The sequence below is a fragment of the Aquarana catesbeiana genome, linkage group LG13 (genome assembly GCF_042186555.1).
Source record: "Aquarana catesbeiana isolate 2022-GZ linkage group LG13, ASM4218655v1, whole genome shotgun sequence".
Lineage (NCBI taxonomy): Eukaryota > Metazoa > Chordata > Amphibia > Anura > Ranidae > Aquarana > Aquarana catesbeiana.
Genome location: NC_133336.1, coordinates 164,633,234 through 164,643,217, shown reverse-complemented (window position 1 = coordinate 164,643,217; position 9,984 = coordinate 164,633,234). Strand labels below are relative to the sequence as shown.

General features: G+C 56.5%; 46 non-coding genes across 46 annotated transcripts; all 46 read right to left on the bottom strand.

Annotated features, from left to right (window-relative positions):
* Positions 1 to 12: 12 nt before the first annotated feature.
* Positions 13 to 131, bottom strand: LOC141118224 (5S ribosomal RNA). The gene has a single exon (XR_012237608.1). It is a non-coding gene; the product is annotated as a 5S ribosomal RNA (ribosomal RNA).
* Positions 132 to 230: 99 nt separating this feature from the next.
* LOC141118223 (5S ribosomal RNA) lies at positions 231 to 349 on the bottom strand. Its single transcript, XR_012237607.1, has one exon. It is a non-coding gene; the product is annotated as a 5S ribosomal RNA (ribosomal RNA).
* Positions 350 to 447: 98 nt separating this feature from the next.
* Positions 448 to 566, bottom strand: LOC141118221 (5S ribosomal RNA). The gene has a single exon (XR_012237605.1). It is a non-coding gene; the product is annotated as a 5S ribosomal RNA (ribosomal RNA).
* Positions 567 to 665: 99 nt separating this feature from the next.
* On the bottom strand, positions 666 to 784 carry LOC141118220 (5S ribosomal RNA). Its single transcript, XR_012237604.1, has one exon. It is a non-coding gene; the product is annotated as a 5S ribosomal RNA (ribosomal RNA).
* Positions 785 to 884: 100 nt separating this feature from the next.
* Positions 885 to 1,003, bottom strand: LOC141118219 (5S ribosomal RNA). The gene has a single exon (XR_012237603.1). It is a non-coding gene; the product is annotated as a 5S ribosomal RNA (ribosomal RNA).
* Positions 1,004 to 1,103: 100 nt separating this feature from the next.
* LOC141118218 (5S ribosomal RNA) lies at positions 1,104 to 1,222 on the bottom strand. The gene has a single exon (XR_012237602.1). It is a non-coding gene; the product is annotated as a 5S ribosomal RNA (ribosomal RNA).
* Positions 1,223 to 1,321: 99 nt separating this feature from the next.
* On the bottom strand, positions 1,322 to 1,440 carry LOC141118217 (5S ribosomal RNA). The gene has a single exon (XR_012237601.1). It is a non-coding gene; the product is annotated as a 5S ribosomal RNA (ribosomal RNA).
* Positions 1,441 to 1,538: 98 nt separating this feature from the next.
* LOC141118216 (5S ribosomal RNA) lies at positions 1,539 to 1,657 on the bottom strand. Its single transcript, XR_012237600.1, has one exon. It is a non-coding gene; the product is annotated as a 5S ribosomal RNA (ribosomal RNA).
* A 99-nt stretch (positions 1,658 to 1,756) lies between these two features.
* LOC141118215 (5S ribosomal RNA) lies at positions 1,757 to 1,875 on the bottom strand. The gene has a single exon (XR_012237599.1). It is a non-coding gene; the product is annotated as a 5S ribosomal RNA (ribosomal RNA).
* A 98-nt stretch (positions 1,876 to 1,973) lies between these two features.
* Positions 1,974 to 2,092, bottom strand: LOC141118214 (5S ribosomal RNA). The gene has a single exon (XR_012237598.1). It is a non-coding gene; the product is annotated as a 5S ribosomal RNA (ribosomal RNA).
* A 99-nt stretch (positions 2,093 to 2,191) lies between these two features.
* Positions 2,192 to 2,310, bottom strand: LOC141120549 (5S ribosomal RNA). The gene has a single exon (XR_012239865.1). It is a non-coding gene; the product is annotated as a 5S ribosomal RNA (ribosomal RNA).
* A 100-nt stretch (positions 2,311 to 2,410) lies between these two features.
* On the bottom strand, positions 2,411 to 2,529 carry LOC141118213 (5S ribosomal RNA). The gene has a single exon (XR_012237597.1). It is a non-coding gene; the product is annotated as a 5S ribosomal RNA (ribosomal RNA).
* A 100-nt stretch (positions 2,530 to 2,629) lies between these two features.
* LOC141118212 (5S ribosomal RNA) lies at positions 2,630 to 2,748 on the bottom strand. Its single transcript, XR_012237596.1, has one exon. It is a non-coding gene; the product is annotated as a 5S ribosomal RNA (ribosomal RNA).
* Positions 2,749 to 2,847: 99 nt separating this feature from the next.
* On the bottom strand, positions 2,848 to 2,966 carry LOC141119990 (5S ribosomal RNA). The gene has a single exon (XR_012239323.1). It is a non-coding gene; the product is annotated as a 5S ribosomal RNA (ribosomal RNA).
* A 98-nt stretch (positions 2,967 to 3,064) lies between these two features.
* On the bottom strand, positions 3,065 to 3,183 carry LOC141118210 (5S ribosomal RNA). The gene has a single exon (XR_012237594.1). It is a non-coding gene; the product is annotated as a 5S ribosomal RNA (ribosomal RNA).
* A 99-nt stretch (positions 3,184 to 3,282) lies between these two features.
* LOC141118209 (5S ribosomal RNA) lies at positions 3,283 to 3,401 on the bottom strand. Its single transcript, XR_012237593.1, has one exon. It is a non-coding gene; the product is annotated as a 5S ribosomal RNA (ribosomal RNA).
* A 100-nt stretch (positions 3,402 to 3,501) lies between these two features.
* LOC141118208 (5S ribosomal RNA) lies at positions 3,502 to 3,620 on the bottom strand. Its single transcript, XR_012237592.1, has one exon. It is a non-coding gene; the product is annotated as a 5S ribosomal RNA (ribosomal RNA).
* A 100-nt stretch (positions 3,621 to 3,720) lies between these two features.
* LOC141118207 (5S ribosomal RNA) lies at positions 3,721 to 3,839 on the bottom strand. Its single transcript, XR_012237591.1, has one exon. It is a non-coding gene; the product is annotated as a 5S ribosomal RNA (ribosomal RNA).
* Positions 3,840 to 3,937: 98 nt separating this feature from the next.
* On the bottom strand, positions 3,938 to 4,056 carry LOC141118206 (5S ribosomal RNA). The gene has a single exon (XR_012237590.1). It is a non-coding gene; the product is annotated as a 5S ribosomal RNA (ribosomal RNA).
* A 98-nt stretch (positions 4,057 to 4,154) lies between these two features.
* Positions 4,155 to 4,273, bottom strand: LOC141118205 (5S ribosomal RNA). Its single transcript, XR_012237589.1, has one exon. It is a non-coding gene; the product is annotated as a 5S ribosomal RNA (ribosomal RNA).
* A 100-nt stretch (positions 4,274 to 4,373) lies between these two features.
* On the bottom strand, positions 4,374 to 4,492 carry LOC141118204 (5S ribosomal RNA). The gene has a single exon (XR_012237588.1). It is a non-coding gene; the product is annotated as a 5S ribosomal RNA (ribosomal RNA).
* A 100-nt stretch (positions 4,493 to 4,592) lies between these two features.
* LOC141118203 (5S ribosomal RNA) lies at positions 4,593 to 4,711 on the bottom strand. Its single transcript, XR_012237587.1, has one exon. It is a non-coding gene; the product is annotated as a 5S ribosomal RNA (ribosomal RNA).
* Positions 4,712 to 4,810: 99 nt separating this feature from the next.
* Positions 4,811 to 4,929, bottom strand: LOC141120191 (5S ribosomal RNA). The gene has a single exon (XR_012239518.1). It is a non-coding gene; the product is annotated as a 5S ribosomal RNA (ribosomal RNA).
* Positions 4,930 to 5,027: 98 nt separating this feature from the next.
* Positions 5,028 to 5,146, bottom strand: LOC141118202 (5S ribosomal RNA). The gene has a single exon (XR_012237586.1). It is a non-coding gene; the product is annotated as a 5S ribosomal RNA (ribosomal RNA).
* Positions 5,147 to 5,246: 100 nt separating this feature from the next.
* On the bottom strand, positions 5,247 to 5,365 carry LOC141119928 (5S ribosomal RNA). The gene has a single exon (XR_012239261.1). It is a non-coding gene; the product is annotated as a 5S ribosomal RNA (ribosomal RNA).
* A 100-nt stretch (positions 5,366 to 5,465) lies between these two features.
* Positions 5,466 to 5,584, bottom strand: LOC141118201 (5S ribosomal RNA). Its single transcript, XR_012237585.1, has one exon. It is a non-coding gene; the product is annotated as a 5S ribosomal RNA (ribosomal RNA).
* A 99-nt stretch (positions 5,585 to 5,683) lies between these two features.
* On the bottom strand, positions 5,684 to 5,802 carry LOC141118199 (5S ribosomal RNA). Its single transcript, XR_012237583.1, has one exon. It is a non-coding gene; the product is annotated as a 5S ribosomal RNA (ribosomal RNA).
* A 98-nt stretch (positions 5,803 to 5,900) lies between these two features.
* On the bottom strand, positions 5,901 to 6,019 carry LOC141118198 (5S ribosomal RNA). The gene has a single exon (XR_012237582.1). It is a non-coding gene; the product is annotated as a 5S ribosomal RNA (ribosomal RNA).
* Positions 6,020 to 6,119: 100 nt separating this feature from the next.
* LOC141118197 (5S ribosomal RNA) lies at positions 6,120 to 6,238 on the bottom strand. Its single transcript, XR_012237581.1, has one exon. It is a non-coding gene; the product is annotated as a 5S ribosomal RNA (ribosomal RNA).
* A 100-nt stretch (positions 6,239 to 6,338) lies between these two features.
* Positions 6,339 to 6,457, bottom strand: LOC141118196 (5S ribosomal RNA). The gene has a single exon (XR_012237580.1). It is a non-coding gene; the product is annotated as a 5S ribosomal RNA (ribosomal RNA).
* Positions 6,458 to 6,556: 99 nt separating this feature from the next.
* Positions 6,557 to 6,675, bottom strand: LOC141118195 (5S ribosomal RNA). Its single transcript, XR_012237579.1, has one exon. It is a non-coding gene; the product is annotated as a 5S ribosomal RNA (ribosomal RNA).
* Positions 6,676 to 6,775: 100 nt separating this feature from the next.
* Positions 6,776 to 6,894, bottom strand: LOC141118194 (5S ribosomal RNA). The gene has a single exon (XR_012237578.1). It is a non-coding gene; the product is annotated as a 5S ribosomal RNA (ribosomal RNA).
* A 99-nt stretch (positions 6,895 to 6,993) lies between these two features.
* Positions 6,994 to 7,112, bottom strand: LOC141118193 (5S ribosomal RNA). Its single transcript, XR_012237577.1, has one exon. It is a non-coding gene; the product is annotated as a 5S ribosomal RNA (ribosomal RNA).
* Positions 7,113 to 7,210: 98 nt separating this feature from the next.
* On the bottom strand, positions 7,211 to 7,329 carry LOC141118192 (5S ribosomal RNA). The gene has a single exon (XR_012237576.1). It is a non-coding gene; the product is annotated as a 5S ribosomal RNA (ribosomal RNA).
* A 99-nt stretch (positions 7,330 to 7,428) lies between these two features.
* LOC141118191 (5S ribosomal RNA) lies at positions 7,429 to 7,547 on the bottom strand. The gene has a single exon (XR_012237575.1). It is a non-coding gene; the product is annotated as a 5S ribosomal RNA (ribosomal RNA).
* A 98-nt stretch (positions 7,548 to 7,645) lies between these two features.
* Positions 7,646 to 7,764, bottom strand: LOC141118190 (5S ribosomal RNA). Its single transcript, XR_012237574.1, has one exon. It is a non-coding gene; the product is annotated as a 5S ribosomal RNA (ribosomal RNA).
* A 99-nt stretch (positions 7,765 to 7,863) lies between these two features.
* On the bottom strand, positions 7,864 to 7,982 carry LOC141118188 (5S ribosomal RNA). The gene has a single exon (XR_012237572.1). It is a non-coding gene; the product is annotated as a 5S ribosomal RNA (ribosomal RNA).
* Positions 7,983 to 8,082: 100 nt separating this feature from the next.
* LOC141118187 (5S ribosomal RNA) lies at positions 8,083 to 8,201 on the bottom strand. Its single transcript, XR_012237571.1, has one exon. It is a non-coding gene; the product is annotated as a 5S ribosomal RNA (ribosomal RNA).
* Positions 8,202 to 8,300: 99 nt separating this feature from the next.
* Positions 8,301 to 8,419, bottom strand: LOC141118186 (5S ribosomal RNA). The gene has a single exon (XR_012237570.1). It is a non-coding gene; the product is annotated as a 5S ribosomal RNA (ribosomal RNA).
* Positions 8,420 to 8,517: 98 nt separating this feature from the next.
* On the bottom strand, positions 8,518 to 8,636 carry LOC141120582 (5S ribosomal RNA). Its single transcript, XR_012239896.1, has one exon. It is a non-coding gene; the product is annotated as a 5S ribosomal RNA (ribosomal RNA).
* A 99-nt stretch (positions 8,637 to 8,735) lies between these two features.
* On the bottom strand, positions 8,736 to 8,854 carry LOC141120474 (5S ribosomal RNA). The gene has a single exon (XR_012239793.1). It is a non-coding gene; the product is annotated as a 5S ribosomal RNA (ribosomal RNA).
* A 100-nt stretch (positions 8,855 to 8,954) lies between these two features.
* LOC141118185 (5S ribosomal RNA) lies at positions 8,955 to 9,073 on the bottom strand. Its single transcript, XR_012237569.1, has one exon. It is a non-coding gene; the product is annotated as a 5S ribosomal RNA (ribosomal RNA).
* A 100-nt stretch (positions 9,074 to 9,173) lies between these two features.
* Positions 9,174 to 9,292, bottom strand: LOC141118184 (5S ribosomal RNA). Its single transcript, XR_012237568.1, has one exon. It is a non-coding gene; the product is annotated as a 5S ribosomal RNA (ribosomal RNA).
* A 99-nt stretch (positions 9,293 to 9,391) lies between these two features.
* Positions 9,392 to 9,510, bottom strand: LOC141118183 (5S ribosomal RNA). The gene has a single exon (XR_012237567.1). It is a non-coding gene; the product is annotated as a 5S ribosomal RNA (ribosomal RNA).
* A 98-nt stretch (positions 9,511 to 9,608) lies between these two features.
* LOC141118182 (5S ribosomal RNA) lies at positions 9,609 to 9,727 on the bottom strand. The gene has a single exon (XR_012237566.1). It is a non-coding gene; the product is annotated as a 5S ribosomal RNA (ribosomal RNA).
* Positions 9,728 to 9,826: 99 nt separating this feature from the next.
* On the bottom strand, positions 9,827 to 9,945 carry LOC141119889 (5S ribosomal RNA). Its single transcript, XR_012239222.1, has one exon. It is a non-coding gene; the product is annotated as a 5S ribosomal RNA (ribosomal RNA).
* Positions 9,946 to 9,984: the final 39 nt, after the last annotated feature.

Below are 9,984 nucleotides of genomic sequence, written 5' to 3'. Positions count from 1 at the left end.
AAGAAAAAAAGAAGCCTACGGCACCTGGTATTCCCAGGCGGTCTCCCATCCAGGTACTAACCAGGCCCGACCCTGCTTAGCCTCCGAGATCAGACGAGATCGGGCGCTTTCAGGGTGATGTGGCCGTAGGCGATCTCTAACGGCACGCTCAACCCTCTTGACCTTGGCGGCGCCAAGATGGGAAACGAGGAAAAAAACAGGGCAAGTCCAGAACTCCCCCAAAAAAAAGAAGCCTACGGCACCTGGTATTCCCAGGCGGTCTCCCATCCAGGTACTAACCAGGCCCGACCCTGCTTAGCCTCCGAGATCAGACGAGATCGGGCGCTTTCAGGGTGATGTGGCCGTAGGCGATCTCTTACGGCACGCTCAACCCTCTTGACTTTGGCGGCACCAAGATGGGAAACGAGGAAAAAAACAGGGCAAGTCCAGAACTCCAAGAAAAAAAGAAGCCTACGGCACCTGGTATTCCCAGGCGGTCTCCCATCCAGGTACTAACCAGGCCCGACCCTGCTTAGCCTCCGAGATCAGACGAGATCGGGCGCTTTCAGGGTGATGTGGCCGTAGGCGATCTCTAACGGCACGCTCAACCCTCTTGACCTTGGCGGCGCCAAGATGGGAAACGAGGAAAAAAAACAGGGCAAGTCCAGAAATCATAGAAAAAAAGAAGCCTACGGCACCTGGTATTCCCAGGCGGTCTCCCATCCAGGTACTAACCAGGCCCGACCCTGCTTAGCCTCCGAGATCAGACGAGATCGGGCGCTTTCAGGGTGATGTGGCCGTAGGCGACCTCTAACGGCACGCTCAACCCTCTTGACCTTGGCGGCGCCAAGATGGGAAATGAGGAAAAAAAACAGGGCAAGTCCAGAACGCCCCCCAAAAAAAGAAGCCTACGGCACCTGGTATTCCCAGGCGGTCTCCCATCCAGGTACTAACCAGGCCCGACCCTGCTTAGCCTCCGAGATCAGACGAGATCGGGCGCTTTCAGGGTGATGTGGCCGTAGGCGATCTCTAACGGCACGCTCAACCCTCTTGACCTTGGCGGCGCCAAGATGGGAAACGAGGAAAAAAAACAGGGCAAGTCCAGAACTCCCCCAAAAAAAAGAAGCCTACGGCACCTGGTATTCCCAGGCGGTCTCCCATCCAGGTACTAACCAGGCCCGACCCTGCTTAGCCTCCGAGATCAGACGAGATCGGGCGCTTTCAGGGTGATGTGGCCGTAGGCGATCTCTAACGGCACGCTCAACCCTCTTGACCTTGGCGGCGCCAAGATGGGAAACGAGGAAAAAAACAGGGCAAGTCCAGAACTCCCCCAAAAAAAAGAAGCCTACGGCACCTGGTATTCCCAGGCGGTCTCCCATCCAGGTACTAACCAGGCCCGACCCTGCTTAGCCTCCGAGATCAGACGAGATCGGGCGCTTTCAGGGTGATGTGGCCGTAGGCGATCTCTTACGGCACGCTCAACCCTCTTGACTTTGGCGGCACCAAGATGGGAAACGAGGAAAAAAACAGGGCAAGTCCAGAACTCCAAGAAAAAAAGAAGCCTACGGCACCTGGTATTCCCAGGCGGTCTCCCATCCAGGTACTAACCAGGCCCGACCCTGCTTAGCCTCCGAGATCAGACGAGATCGGGCGCTTTCAGGGTGATGTGGCCGTAGGCGATCTCTAACGGCACGCTCAACCCTCTTGACCTTGGCGGCGCCAAGATGGGAAACGAGGAAAAAAAACAGGGCAAGTCCAGAAATCCAAGAAAAAAAGAAGCCTACGGCACCTGGTATTCCCAGGCGGTCTCCCATCCAGGTACTAACCAGGCCCGACCCTGCTTAGCCTCCGAGATCAGACGAGATCGGGCGCTTTCAGGGTGATGTGGCCGTAGGCGATCTCTTACGGCACGCTCAACCCTCTTGACTTTGGCGGCACCAAGATGGGAAACGAGGAAAAAAACAGGGCAAGTCCAGAACTCCAAGAAAAAAAGAAGCCTACGGCACCTGGTATTCCCAGGCGGTCTCCCATCCAGGTACTAACCAGGCCCGACCCTGCTTAGCCTCCGAGATCAGACGAGATCGGGCGCTTTCAGGGTGATGTGGCCGTAGGCGATCTCTTACGGCACGCTCAACCCTCTTGACTTTGGCGGCGCCAAGATGGGAAACGAGGAAAAAAAACAGGGCAAGTCCAGAAATCCAAGAAAAAAAGAAGCCTACGGCACCTGGTATTCCCAGGCGGTCTCCCATCCAGGTACTAACAAGGCCCGACCCTGCTTAGCCTCCGAGATCACACGAGATCGGGCGCTTTCAGGGTGATGTGGCCGTAGGCGATCTCTAACAGCACGCTCAACCCTCTTGACCTTGGCGGCGCCAAGATGGGAAACGAGGAAAAAAAACAGGGCAAGTCCAGAACGCCCCCCAAAAAAAGAAGCCTACGGCACCTGGTATTCCCAGGCGGTCTCCCATCCAGGTACTAACCAGGCCCGACCCTGCTTAGCCTCCGAGATCAGACGAGATCGGGCGCTTTCAGGGTGATGTGGCCGTAGGCGATCTCTAACGGCACGCTCAACCCTCTTGACCTTGGCGGCGCCAAGATGGGAAACGAGGAAAAAAAACAGGGCAAGTCCAGAACTCCCCCAAAAAAAAGAAGCCTACGGCACCTGGTATTCCCAGGCGGTCTCCCATCCAGGTACTAACCAGGCCCGACCCTGCTTAGCCTCCGAGATCAGACGAGATCGGGCGCTTTCAGGGTGATGTGGCCGTAGGCGATCTCTTACGGCACGCTCAACCCTCTTGACTTTGGCGGCGCCAAGATGGGAAACGAGGAAAAAAAACAGGGCAAGTCCAGAACTCCAAGAAAAAAAGAAGCCTACGGCACCTGGTATTCCCAGGCGGTCTCCCATCCAGGTACTAACCAGGCACGACCCTGCTTAGCCTCCGAGATCAGACGAGATCGGGCGCTTTCAGGGTGATGTGGCCGTAGGCGATCTCTTACGGCACGCTCAACCCTCTTGACTTTGGCGGCACCAAGATGGGAAACGAGGAAAAAAACAGGGCAAGTCCAGAACTCCAAGAAAAAAAGAAGCCTACGGCACCTGGTATTCCCAGGCGGTCTCCCATCCAGGTACTAACCAGGCCCGACCCTGCTTAGCCTCCGAGATCAGACGAGATCGGGCGCTTTCAGGGTGATGTGGCCGTAGGCGATCTCTAACGGCACGCTCAACCCTCTTGACCTTGGCGGCGCCAAGATGGGAAACGAGGAAAAAAAACAGGGCAAGTCCAGAAATCCAAGAAAAAAAGAAGCCTACGGCACCTGGTATTCCCAGGCGGTCTCCCATCCAGGTACTAACCAGGCCCGACCCTGCTTAGCCTCCGAGATCAGACGAGATCGGGCGCTTTCAGGGTGATGTGGCCGTAGGCGATCTCTAACGGCACGCTCAACCCTCTTGACCTTGGCGGCGCCAAGATGGGAAACGAGGAAAAAAAACAGGGCAAGTCCAGAACGCCCCCCAAAAAAAGAAGCCTACGGCACCTGGTATTCCCAGGCGGTCTCCCATCCAGGTACTAACCAGGCCCGACCCTGCTTAGCCTCCGAGATCAGACGAGATCGGGCGCTTTCAGGGTGATGTGGCCGTAGGCAATCTCTAACGGCACGCTCAACCCTCTTGACCTTGGCGGCGCCAAGATGGGAAACGAGGAAAAAAAACAGGGCAAGTCCAGAGCTCCCCCAAAAAAAAGAAGCCTACGGCACCTGGTATTCCCAGGCGGTCTCCCATCCAGGTACTAACCAGGCCCGACCCTGCTTAGCCTCCGAGATCAGACGAGATCGGGCGCTTTCAGGGTGATGTGGCCGTAGGCGATCTCTAACGGCACGCTCAACCCTCTTGACCTTGGCGGCGCCAAGATGGGAAACGAGGAAAAAAACAGGGCAAGTCCAGAAATCCAAGAAAAAAAGAAGCCTACGGCACCTGGTATTCCCAGGCGGTCTCCCATCCAGGTACTAACCAGGCCCGACCCTGCTTAGCCTCCGAGATCAGACGAGATCGGGCGCTTTCAGGGTGATGTGGCCGTAGGCGATCTCTTACGGCACGCTCAACCCTCTTGACTTTGGCGGCACCAAGATGGGAAACGAGGAAAAAAACAGGGCAAGTCCAGAACTCCAAGAAAAAAAGAAGCCTACGGCACCTGGTATTCCCAGGCGGTCTCCCATCCAGGTACTAACCAGGCCCGACCCTGCTTAGCCTCCGAGATCAGACGAGATCGGGCGCTTTCAGGGTGATGTGGCCGTAGGCGATCTCTAACGGCACGCTCAACCCTCTTGACCTTGGCGGCGCCAAGATGGGAAACGAGGAAAAAAAACAGGGCAAGTCCAGAACGCCCCCCAAAAAAAGAAGCCTACGGCACCTGGTATTCCCAGGCGGTCTCCCATCCAGGTACTAACCAGGCCCGACCCTGCTTAGCCTCCGAGATCAGACGAGATCGGGCGCTTTCAGGGTGATGTGGCCGTAGGCGATCTCTAACGGCACGCTCAACCCTCTTGACCTTGGCGGCGCCAAGATGGGAAACGAGGAAAAAAAACAGGGCAAGTCCAGAACTCCCCCAAAAAAAAGAAGCCTACGGCACCTGGTATTCCCAGGCGGTCTCCCATCCAGGTACTAACCAGGCCCGACCCTGCTTAGCCTCCGAGATCAGACGAGATCGGGCGCTTTCAGGGTGATGTGGCCGTAGGCGATCTCTTACGGCACGCTCAACCCTCTTGACTTTGGCGGCGCCAAGATGGGAAACGAGGAAAAAAAACAGGGCAAGTCCAGAACTCCAAGAAAAAAAGAAGCCTACGGCACCTGGTATTCCCAGGCGGTCTCCCATCCAGGTACTAACCAGGCTCGACCCTGCTTAGCCTCCGAGATCAGACGAGATCGGGCGCTTTCAGGGTGATGTGGCCGTAGGCGATCTCTTACGGCACGCTCAACCCTCTTGACTTTGGCGGCACCAAGATGGGAAACGAGGAAAAAAACAGGGCAAGTCCAGAACTCCAAGAAAAAAAAAAGCCTACGGCACCTGGTATTCCCAGGCGGTCTCCCATCCAGGTACTAACCAGGCCCGACCCTGCTTAGCCTCCGAGATCAGACGAGATCGGGCGCTTTCAGGGTGATGTGGCCGTAGGCGATCTCTAACGGCACGCCCAACCCTCTTGACCTTGGCGGCGCCAAGATGGGAAACGAGGAAAAAAAACAGGGCAAGTCCAGAACGCCCCCCAAAAAAAGAAGCCTACGGCACCTGGTATTCCCAGGCGGTCTCCCATCCAGGTACTAACCAGGCCCGACCCTGCTTAGCCTCCGAGATCAGACGAGATCGGGGGCTTTCAGGGTGATGTGGCCGTAGGCGATCTCTAACGGCACGCTCAACCCTCTTGACCTTGGCGGCGCCAAGATGGGAAACGAGGAAAAAAAAAAGGGCAAGTCCAGAACTCCCCCAAAAAAAAGAAGCCTACGGCACCTGGTATTCCCAGGCGGTCTCCCATCCAGGTACTAACCAGGCCCGACCCTGCTTAGCCTCCGAGATCAGACGAGATCGGGCGCTTTCAGGGTGATGTGGCCGTAGGCGATCTCTAACGGCACGCTCAACCCTCTTGACCTTGGCGGCGCCAAGATGGGAAACGAGGAAAAAAACAGGGCAAGTCCAGAACTCCCCCAAAAAAAAGAAGCCTACGGCACCTGGTATTCCCAGGCGGTCTCCCATCCAGGTACTAACCAGGCCCGACCCTGCTTAGCCTCCGAGATCAGACGAGATCGGGCGCTTTCAGGGTGATGTGGCCGTAGGCGATCTCTTACGGCACGCTCAACCCTCTTGACTTTGGCGGCACCAAGATGGGAAACGAGGAAAAAAACAGGGCAAGTCCAGAACTCCAAGAAAAAAAGAAGCCTACGGCACCTGGTATTCCCAGGCGGTCTCCCATCCAGGTACTAACCAGGCCCGACCCTGCTTAGCCTCCGAGATCAGACGAGATCGGGCGCTTTCAGGGTGATGTGGCCGTAGGCGATCTCTAACGGCACGCTCAACCCTCTTGACCTTGGCGGCGCCAAGATGGGAAACGAGGAAAAAAAAACAGGGCAAGTCCAGAAATCCAAGAAAAAAAGAAGCCTACGGCACCTGGTATTCCCAGGCGGTCTCCCATCCAGGTACTAACCAGGCCCGACCCTGCTTAGCCTCCGAGATCAGACGAGATCGGGCGCTTTCAGGGTGATGTGGCCGTAGGCGATCTCTAACGGCACGCTCAACCCTCTTGACCTTGGCGGCGCCAAGATGGGAAACGAGGAAAAAAAACAGGGCAAGTCCAGAACTCCCCCAAAAAAAAGAAGCCTACGGCACCTGGTATTCCCAGGCGGTCTCCCATCCAGGTACTAACCAGGCCCGACCCTGCTTAGCCTCCGAGATCAGACGAGATCGGGCGCTTTCAGGGTGATGTGGCCGTAGGCGATCTCTAACGGCACGCTCAACCCTCTTGACCTTGGCGGCGCCAAGATGGGAAACGAGGAAAAAAACAGGGCAAGTCCAGAACTCCCCCAAAAAAAAGAAGCCTACGGCACCTGGTATTCCCAGGCGGTCTCCCATCCAGGTACTAACCAGGCCCGACCCTGCTTAGCCTCCGAGATCAGACGAGATCGGGCGCTTTCAGGGTGATGTGGCCGTAGGCGATCTCTAACGGCACGCTCAACCCTCTTGACCTTGGCGGCGCCAAGATGGGAAACGAGGAAAAAAAACAGGGCAAGTCCAGAACTCCCCCAAAAAAAAGAAGCCTACGGCACCTGGTATTCCCAGGCGGTCTCCCATCCAGGTACTAACCAGGCCCGACCCTGCTTAGCCTCCGAGATCAGACGAGATCGGGCGCTTTCAGGGTGATGTGGCCGTAGGCGATCTCTAACGGCACGCTCAACCCTCTTGACCTTGGCGGCGCCAAGATGGGAAACGAGGAAAAAAACAGGGCAAGTCCAGAACTCCCCCAAAAAAAAGAAGCCTACGGCACCTGGTATTCCCAGGCGGTCTCCCATCCAGGTACTAACCAGGCCCGACCCTGCTTAGCCTCCGAGATCAGACGAGATCGGGCGCTTTCAGGGTGATGTGGCCGTAGGCGATCTCTTACGGCACGCTCAACCCTCTTGACTTTGGCGGCACCAAGATGGGAAACGAGGAAAAAAACAGGGCAAGTCCAGAACTCCAAGAAAAAAAGAAGCCTACGGCACCTGGTATTCCCAGGCGGTCTCCCATCCAGGTACTAACCAGGCCCGACCCTGCTTAGCCTCCGAGATCAGACGAGATCGGGCGCTTTCAGGGTGATGTGGCCGTAGGCGAACTCTAACGGCACGCTCAACCCTCTTGACCTTGGCGGCGCCAAGATGGGAAACGAGGAAAAAAAACAGGGAAAGTCCAGAAATCCAAGAAAAAAAGAAGCCTACGGCACCTGGTATTCCCAGGCGGTCTCCCATCCAGGTACTAACCAGGCCCGACCCTGCTTAGCCTCCGAGATCAGACGAGATCGGGCGCTTTCAGGGTGATGTGGCCGTAGGCGATCTCTTACGGCACGCTCAACCCTCTTGACTTTGGCGGCACCAAGATGGGAAACGAGGAAAAAAACAGGGCAAGTCCAGAACTCCAAGAAAAAAAGAAGCCTACGGCACCTGGTATTCCCAGGCGGTCTCCCATCCAGGTACTAACCAGGCCCGACCCTGCTTAGCCTCCGAGATCAGACGAGATCGGGCGCTTTCAGGGTGATGTGGCCGTAGGCGATCTCTTACGGCACGCTCAACCCTCTTGACTTTGGCGGCGCCAAGATGGGAAACGAGGAAAAAAAACAGGGCAAGTCCAGAAATCCAAGAAAAAAAGAAGCCTACGGCACCTGGTATTCCCAGGCGGTCTCCCATCCAGGTACTAACCAGGCCCGACCCTGCTTAGCCTCCGAGATCAGACGAGATCGGGCGCTTTCAGGGTGATGTGGCCGTAGGCGATCTCTAACGGCACGCTCAACCCTCTTGACCTTGGCGGCGCCAAGATGTGAAACGAGGAAAAAAAACAGGGCAAGTCCAGAACTCCCCCAAAAAAAAGAAGCCTACGGCACCTGGTATTCCCAGGCGGTCTCCCATCCAGGTACTAACCAGGCCCGACCCTGCTTAGCCTCCGAGATCAGACGAGATCGGGCGCTTTCAGGGTGATGTGGCCGTAGGCGATCTCTTACGGCACGCTCAACCCTCTTGACTTTGGCGGCGCCAAGATGGGAAACGAGGAAAAAAAACAGGGCAAGTCCAGAACTCCAAGAAAAAAAGAAGCCTACGGCACCTGGTATTCCCAGGCGGTCTCCCATCCAGGTACTAACCAGGCCCGACCCTGCTTAGCCTCCGAGATCAGACGAGATCGGGCGCTTTCAGGGTGATGTGGCCGTAGGCGATCTCTTACGGCACGCTCAACCCTCTTGACTTTGGCGGCACCAAGATGGGAAACGAGGAAAAAAACAGGGCAAGTCCAGAACTCCAAGAAAAAAAGAAGCCTACGGCACTTGGTAGTCCCAGGCGGTCTCCCATCCAGGTACTAACCAGGCCCGACCCTGCTTAGCCTCCGAGATCAGACGAGATCGGGCGCTTTCAGGGTGATGTGGCCGTAGGCGATCTCTAACGGCACGCTCAACCCTCTTGACCTTGGCGGCGCCAAGATGGGAAACGAGGAAAAAAAACAGGGCAAGTCCAGAAATCCAAGAAAAAAAGAAGCCTACGGCACCTGGTATTCCCAGGCGGTCTCCCATCCAGGTACTAACCAGGCCCGACCCTGCTTAGCCTCCGAGATCAGACGAGATCGGGCGCTTTCAGGGTTATGTGGCCGTAGGCGATCTCTAACGGCACGCTCAACCCTCTTGACCTTGGCGGCGCCAAGATGGGAAACGAGGAAAAAAAACAGGGCAAGTCCAGAACGCCCCCCAAAAAAAGAAGCCTACGGCACCTGGTATTCCCAGGCGGTCTCCCATCCAGGTACTAACCAGGCCCGACCCTGCTTAGCCTCCGAGATCAGACGAGATCGGGCGCTTTCAGGGTGATGTGGCCGTAGGCGATCTCTAACGGCACGCTCAACCCTCTTGACCTTGGCGGCGCCAAGATGGGAAACGAGGAAAAAAAACAGGGCAAGTCCAGAACTCCCCCAAAAAAAAGAAGCCTACGGCACCTGGTATTCCCAGGCGGTCTCCCATCCAGGTACTAACCAGGCCCGACCCTGCTTAGCCTCCGAGATCAGACGAGATCGGGCGCTTTCAGGGTGATGTGGCCGTAGGCGATCTCTAACGGCACGCTCAACCCTCTTGACCTTGGCGGCGCCAAGATGGGAAACGAGGAAAAAAACAGGGCAAGTCCAGAACTCCCCCAAAAAAAAGAAGCCTACGGCACCTGGTATTCCCAGGCGGTCTCCCATCCAGGTACTAACCAGGCCCGACCCTGCTTAGCCTCCGAGATCAGACGAGATCGGGCGCTTTCAGGGTGATGTGGCCGTAGGCGATCTCTTACGGCACGCTCAACCCTCTTGACTTTGGCGGCACCAAGATGGGAAACGAGGAAAAAAACAGGGCAAGTCCAGAACTCCAAGAAAAAAAGAAGCCTACGGCACCTGGTATTCCCAGGCGGTCTCCCATCCAGGTACTAACCAGGCCCGACCCTGCTTAGCCTCCGAGATCAGACGAGATCGGGCGCTTTCAGGGTGATGTGGCCGTAGGCGATCTCTAACGGCACGCTCAACCCTCTTGACCTTGGCGGCGCCAAGATGGGAAACGAGGAAAAAAAACAGGGCAAGTCCAGAAATCCAAGAAAAAAAGAAGCCTACGGCACCTGGTATTCCCAGGCGGTCTCCCATTCAGGTACTAACCAGGCCCGACCCTGCTTAACCTCCGAGATCAGACGAGATCGGGCGCTTTCAGGGTGATGTGGCCGTAGGCGATCTCTTACGGCACGCTCAACCCTCTTGACTTTGGCGG